A 6,581-nucleotide genomic window follows, 5' to 3' on the forward strand; every position below is an offset into this window, starting at 1 on the left:
TCAGCATAAAAGATCTGCTCTATACTATTCCAGTGTGCATTATTAAGTATACAATTCTGCACATTGTATTTTACTTCAGATATTAATTTGCTTAAAAGTCCCTGAATACACATTCACCTGATGTGCTGAGCAATTGGGTAAACAGTTTTGTTTTTAAAATGTCCCTAAACACAAATTTACACAATACTATATCTTTATAAGAACTCCAATAGGCCACTGTAGCCTAACAGATAATAATATAGCTCAAATATAGTATTCATATTGCAGGAACTTCTAAATCACTTATTTTAATGGCTAAAAGAAACTTCATTCCAAGACAATGCATTCAGCTAGCATTAAAGCTCTGATTTAAAACTGCAACAAGAAAACATAGGCTTAATGCTGAAATCACAGACACTCAATCCATTAATTTACCTAACTGTTATTAAATTAACTTCGTAGATGCCCAAAGTGAAAAATGTTACAGGAGAATTATCTATTTCCATCGTGAGCAGAACAACCTTTGCCTGTGTCTTTTTAAGTGCTTGATTATCCGCAGTGTTATAGGATGTACTATGCCAAACTCGACAGTACAACTGTTTCTACGTGGGGAGAGCCTGACAATTGTACCAGGGCTATAATCAAATTAAATAATCTTTCACAATGCACAATTTACAACACTTTTTTTATTTTAAAGCGTAACTTAATATTTTGATTTTGAACAGCTTCATTTTTGTTGTGCAACACAATACCTGTTTTGCTGAAATCATTACCTGATGATACCTAAGGTAAGATCTAGTTTATGCAAAAACTTTTCATTACTAAATGAAAGCATATATATGCCGCTACCTCCTCTTTCCAGCCCCCTTCCAGCTCACACAAAAAAGCAGAGCCTTGCTTCTAGGCAAACAGCAGTTATGAAGATGATGACCCTGGTCACCAAAAAGGCAACGTTTTAGGTAGTCAGAGGGCCAATGCTTTAGGAGTAAGGAACAGAATTTATTCTTCTGACTCCTAATCTTGCCTGTGATTGTTTTCTAAATATATCAGCTTTGACCTAGATAAACAAGCACATGGAGTAAAAAAGTTTTCCAGACCTGCTGTGAACATAATTTCAAGGGGCTCATGCAGGTGTAGACACTTGTCTTAACAACACTGGATAACCAAATATGTAATGCCTGGCTGCATTATGAAAAATAGCCATAGGCAAGCACAAAAGCATGATGGGCAAACAAATTCACTCTTAGATTAACTTGGGATGCCAGATAAATAAGTATTTTTCTTTCAGAGATAGCAATGAAATGACCTTGTGTGCATTCATTCTGAAAGTCTGATCCTTCTACGGGTGTAACACTAAAAATCTCAAAATACATGCCTTTTCCTTCTCAGGACACACTTCTTGTCCCAGAGGTGATTCACAGAGAAAGAAGTAGCACTGCAGCGATTCTTCCTGACGCAGGAGATAGCTGTAACACATGCTGAAGCCTCCATTGAGCCCTGACAAGAAAGGCTATCAAGCCAACATATCTTCTACCTGCCATGCCTGCTTATTCAGCCAGCCCTCCCAGAAGTTGAGTGAGCACCCTAAAGCCTCATGCTGGCAGGGAGCTTCTGTCACTTTCCAACACCCTCTCCCTGGCAGGCTTTCCATTGCTGCTACTGCCGAGTGCCAGGGTTTGTGCTAGTTAAAGCTCGCACAAACATGAGTTGAATCTAGTCCTATAAATTTAAATAGTCAAAAGTAATTAGATTTACATGTACTGCTGAATAAATAAATTTGCTCTTAGGCTTGGGCTTTGCGCTGCAAGTTTCCGTCCCATGCCAACTGTTAAGCTGTTAACAGTTGTCATGGGACAACATCTGTGGTTAAGCTCTTAACCCCCCCAAATCACAGATTATAATGAACGTGCTGACAAACTCTAACTTTAGTGGCACAAAAGCAGCAATAATCCTCAATATTGATTAATTTAGTTAGTTAAACCTGCAGTCTAAACTTATAACCATTCACTGATAAATTGAGACTGACCTGCTGCTCAAGCAGATTTTTTGATGAAGGATAGGATGAGCTTTAGATCTCCACAGAAATACTTGTCCATTTACCATTTTCAATTAGAGAAGGTCATGAGTAAGGGAAAGCACAACATGGCTGCTTAAGCTGGTCAATTATACTTACAGCACCAACAGAGAGCAAGCCAGTGAAAGCAGGAGGGAGCACCCCAGAAATACAGGATTTTTCAGAATTTGCCATCAACTGGTAAAATAAACCTTTAAAGATGACAGCTAATCAGACTTGTTACTGATCGCTTTATCTGATATGATTTCTAACAGCATATTTCAACAATTATTTTACTCCCCTCTGTGGAAAAGAATGGACCATCAATCCGCTTGAATAAAATTCCTTTTTCTTAGTAGTTGTTGCATGATGTGAATAATTATATCTACTCCTCAGTGCTTGAATAGAATCTTAACTTATCACTATTAGATGGTATCAAGCAGTATCTTTACACACTCTTTATCTGATATTACTGCCTAGCAAAGGTAACCCTTACTTCTAAGAGAAATGCTAAGGCTGTCTTGTAGTTTCTGTTTGCTTAAACATACGGTTACTTGTGGGAAACAGCCCAATCTCTCTCAGTTCTTAAATCATCCCAGAATTATCATCTTTTCCTTCAGAACAAAACAACAAAAGTGTTTCCATAGCAAGTAAGTACAAATGTGTCAATATTGATAGTGATTTTTCACCTATCGCAAGTTCTCTCAGAAGACAGAAATAAACTGCCAGCTGCTGCCAAGAATACAGGGATGATATCAAGCATACATTTTCCTAGTCCACTGGGCCAAGAAAATATTAAATTTGACTCAAGCCCTCTCATTCTCCAAGAAACATTTAACTCTTCTTATGAACAGTTGTACAGTCTTGTCATTCCACTGCACAGTCATCTAATGGTATAAAATATAGCAAATTCATACTTTAATCTGCATTTACTCAGTTGCTTAACTAAAGATTTTATTGCAGTAAAATATAGGATATGATAAAAAAAAGCAAGAACTGTATGCATTTTTTTGGCACTTACCACTAGAATTGTAATCCTGCCCAAAGAAGGCAAGTTGCTTTTAGAATCTTAAGTGTATCAATGCTGCTTTCTGTTACTTCATTGGAGCAGAAGTGATAATGCTGCTTTTCCAGCACATTTAGTGCAGATATATAGCATAATCAGGAATTGCTGACTTAATGTGATTTTGTTGCTTGTCATTAAACATAAAATAACTTTGGTACAAAACATTTTAAAAGAAATGCCATTTGATAAAATATGGGGGTGTGTGCTGGGGCGGACTGGAGTACAGGGGGATTAAAATATTCAAGTGGATTTAAAGCCTAACATGGGTTAACACCATCCATTCAAATTATTTATAAATGTATTTAATGTGTCAGGACGTGGAACATAAAATACTTTCTATTCAAAACCTAAGCAAAATTAAAATGTTAGAACTTAGCATATTCCTGCTTTTCTTATTCTAACAAGCAATTTAAGGCTTACTATAAATGTCAAAAGGATATGGCAGTTTTAAGCTTATATTATCCATCTTGTGCTAACAATAAATATCATAGAAATTTAGCCACTTCCCTGCATCTAGGAGAAATTGATAGTTGCATTTGCAGAATCTTAAACCAGAGATTACCCAGAAAGTTACTGTGAAGCGTCATGCTGCACTGGTGATGTAGCTGTGGTTACAAGCTCTTTGCCTCTGCCTATCAGTCCAGGAGACATGGCTGCATCCCTCCTGAGTCCTGAAGTTGTCCCTGTGAAACGAAGTGAAGACAAGTCACATATTAGAGGCTAAAAATTTGCGGCAGCTATTTCATGATTCTGCATTATTACAGAACACCAAGACTAAAAGTAGAAATATATTTTGGAGACTTTTATATACAGTTAAGAGCCAATCAAATAATTCATTATCAGTTGACAGTACTGTGTATAGCATGCATTTCAGGATCATATATAATAAGACATACATTAGAGCCTTCATCTTACTGTCCAAAGTTTGACAGACTTACAATATTTACCATTTTCTTAGTGGTGAGGCAAAACCAGGATCCACAGGATCCAGCTTGTTTCACAGACAAAGCTCTTGTGACCTTTTATAATTTTTGTTTGTTTGTTTCTTTGTTTTTCATGAGTCACTAACAATATTTTGTTTTCAGTAAAATAAAGCTGCTAGTCCATTCTTTCCTTCTACCCCCCTCCCCCAGTAATCAAATTATAAAATAACCATGAAGTTCAACATGACCAAGTACAAGGCCCTACACCTGAGTTGATGCGATCCCAATCACAAATAGAGACTGTGTGGAGAATGGATTGAGAGCAGCCCTGAGGAGAAGGACTTGGGGGTGTGTGGTGGTTTTACTCGGGTGGGCGGCCGAGCTCCACCACAACCGCTCTCTCACTCCCCCTCCTCAAAGAGGAACAGGGAGAAAATTCAATGAAAAGGGCTCAAGGGTTGAGATAAGGACAAGGAGATCACGCAGTAATTATTGTGATGGGCAAAACAGACTCAACATAGGGAGATAGTAAGATTTATAGCCTATTACTAACAAGCTAGAGAAGTGAGAAACAAAGGAAAGAAACCAAAAGCACCTTCCCCCCCATCCACCCTCTTCTACCTCCTCCCCCCCAGCAGCGCAGGGGAACGGGGGAATGGGGGTTATGGTCAGTCTATAGCGCTTCTTCGCCGCTGCTCCTTCTCAGTCACTCTCATCCCCTGTGCTGTGGGGTCCCTCCCACGGGGTGCAGTCCTTGCTGAACTGATCCAGCGTGGGCTTCCCACAGGCAGCAGCTCTTCAAGAACTGCTCCAGATATGGGTCCGTACCACGGGGTCCATCCCTCGGGAGCACACTGCTCCAACCTGGGCCCCCCACGGGCAGCAGCTCCTGCCAGGTCACCTGCTCCTGCGTGGTTTCCTCTCCACGGGCTGCAGGTCCGGCCCGGAATCTGCTTCAGCAACGGTCTTCCACAGGCCACAGTCTCCGTCGGTGCAGGGCCACCTGCTCCACCGTGGTCTCCTCCACGGGCTGCAGCGTGGAACCCTGCTCCACCGTGGTACTCCATGGGCTGCAGGGGGGACATCCTGCTTCACCATGGTCCTCACCACAGGCCACAGGGGACTTCTGCTCCGGCGCCTGGAGCAGCTCTCCCCCTCCTTCTTCCCTGACCTTGGTGCCTGCAAGGCTTTTCCTCACTCCTCTCACTCTCCCAGCTGCTGTGTGGCGCAGCGCTTTTTTTTTTTTCCCTGTCTTAAATATGCTCTCACAGAGGCGCAAACAACATCACTTATTGGCTCAGCTCTGGTCAGCAGTGGGGCCCTTACCAAACATGGCGCAGTTTCTAGATCCTTCTCACAGAAGCCACCCCTATGGCCCCCTGCTACCAAAACCTTGCCACGTAAACCCACTACAGGGTTTTGGTTGATGAGATGCTCAAAATGAGCGAGCAATGTGCACCTGCAGCCCAGAAATCCAACTGTGTCCTGGGCTGCATCAAAAGCAGCATGGCGAGCAGGTTGAAGGAGGTGATTCTCCCCCTCTACTCTGCTCTTGTGGGACCCCAGCTGTAGTCCAGAACCCAGCTCTGGTGCCCCCAGCACAAGAAGGACATGGAGCTGTTGGAGCAGATCCAGAGGAGACCACAAGGATGATCAGAAGGCTGGAGCACCTCTGCAAAGAAGAAAGGCTGTGAGAGCATTGGTTGCAGGGACATGGAAACAATGGGGCATAAATCTACCAGAAGCCACTTGGCTAGTTAATAACAGGGGGTCTGATAGCTGTGCTGGTCCTGCTGAAACAAAACCCCTACACACAGTGAAGGGAGCTAAAGTCCCTGTAGTGCATGTAGGAAAGTGGATGGGGAAGGCGGTGTAGGTTGCTCCTGCTTTGGGAAAAGGCAAGCCCACTTGTGGGATTGTCTTCGCCCAAGGACCAGGGTATACCTGGTGGGTAATGCAGAAGGATGGGGATATCAGGTGTGTGCCTCAAGGAGATCTAACTTTGGGAGAAAACTAATCTGTAATCTAAGTTATATGTTGTAGGAAGACGCTGCAAGATCAGCGACAGGTCAAATTTGCAAGGAACTGGGCAAGTGCAACAAGGACTTGAGCTAAGCTGGTGCTGGCATCCATACATCCAACTCCACCTGCCCTGAGTGACCACTTCAGCAGATGAAGACTAAATAGTCAACAGTTCTTACGGACGTTTTCCGAGAGAGACCTATAGAATGTAAAAATGTACCTACCTATCAATTTGTTAAAGAAAAAGGAACAATGATGATGAGAATATGCCAGAGTATAGGAAACCTGAGAGTGACACAAATGTTATGGAATAAGGCGTGGAGGTTGTACTTGGTTTGGCTGGGATGTTGACCTTCTCTGCAGCAGCCCATACAGTGCTGCGCTCTGCACTTGTAGCCAGAACAGCAGTGGTATCACACCAGTGTTGTGTCTGCTGCTGAGAAGTGCTGGCACAGCATCAGGACTCTCTCTAACCTTCCTAGGGAGTGGGCAAAAAAGTGAGAAAGAAACATCAGCAGGGCAGCTGACCTAAACCAAC

General features: G+C 42.4%; 1 long non-coding RNA gene across 1 annotated transcript; it reads right to left on the reverse strand.

Annotated features, from left to right (window-relative positions):
• Positions 1-4,327: 4,327 nt before the first annotated feature.
• On the reverse strand, positions 4,328-5,571 carry LOC118159449. Its single transcript, XR_004747127.1, has 3 exons — positions 5,435-5,571; positions 5,066-5,069; positions 4,328-4,362 (listed from the first exon to the last, which is right to left on the reverse strand). It is a non-coding gene; the product is annotated as an uncharacterized LOC118159449 (long non-coding RNA).
• Between the last annotated feature and the right edge of the window lie 1,010 nt (positions 5,572-6,581).

This window comes from Oxyura jamaicensis, unplaced genomic scaffold (assembly GCF_011077185.1).
Source record: "Oxyura jamaicensis isolate SHBP4307 breed ruddy duck unplaced genomic scaffold, BPBGC_Ojam_1.0 oxyUn_random_OJ70441, whole genome shotgun sequence".
NCBI classification, from domain to species: Eukaryota; Metazoa; Chordata; class Aves; order Anseriformes; family Anatidae; genus Oxyura; species Oxyura jamaicensis.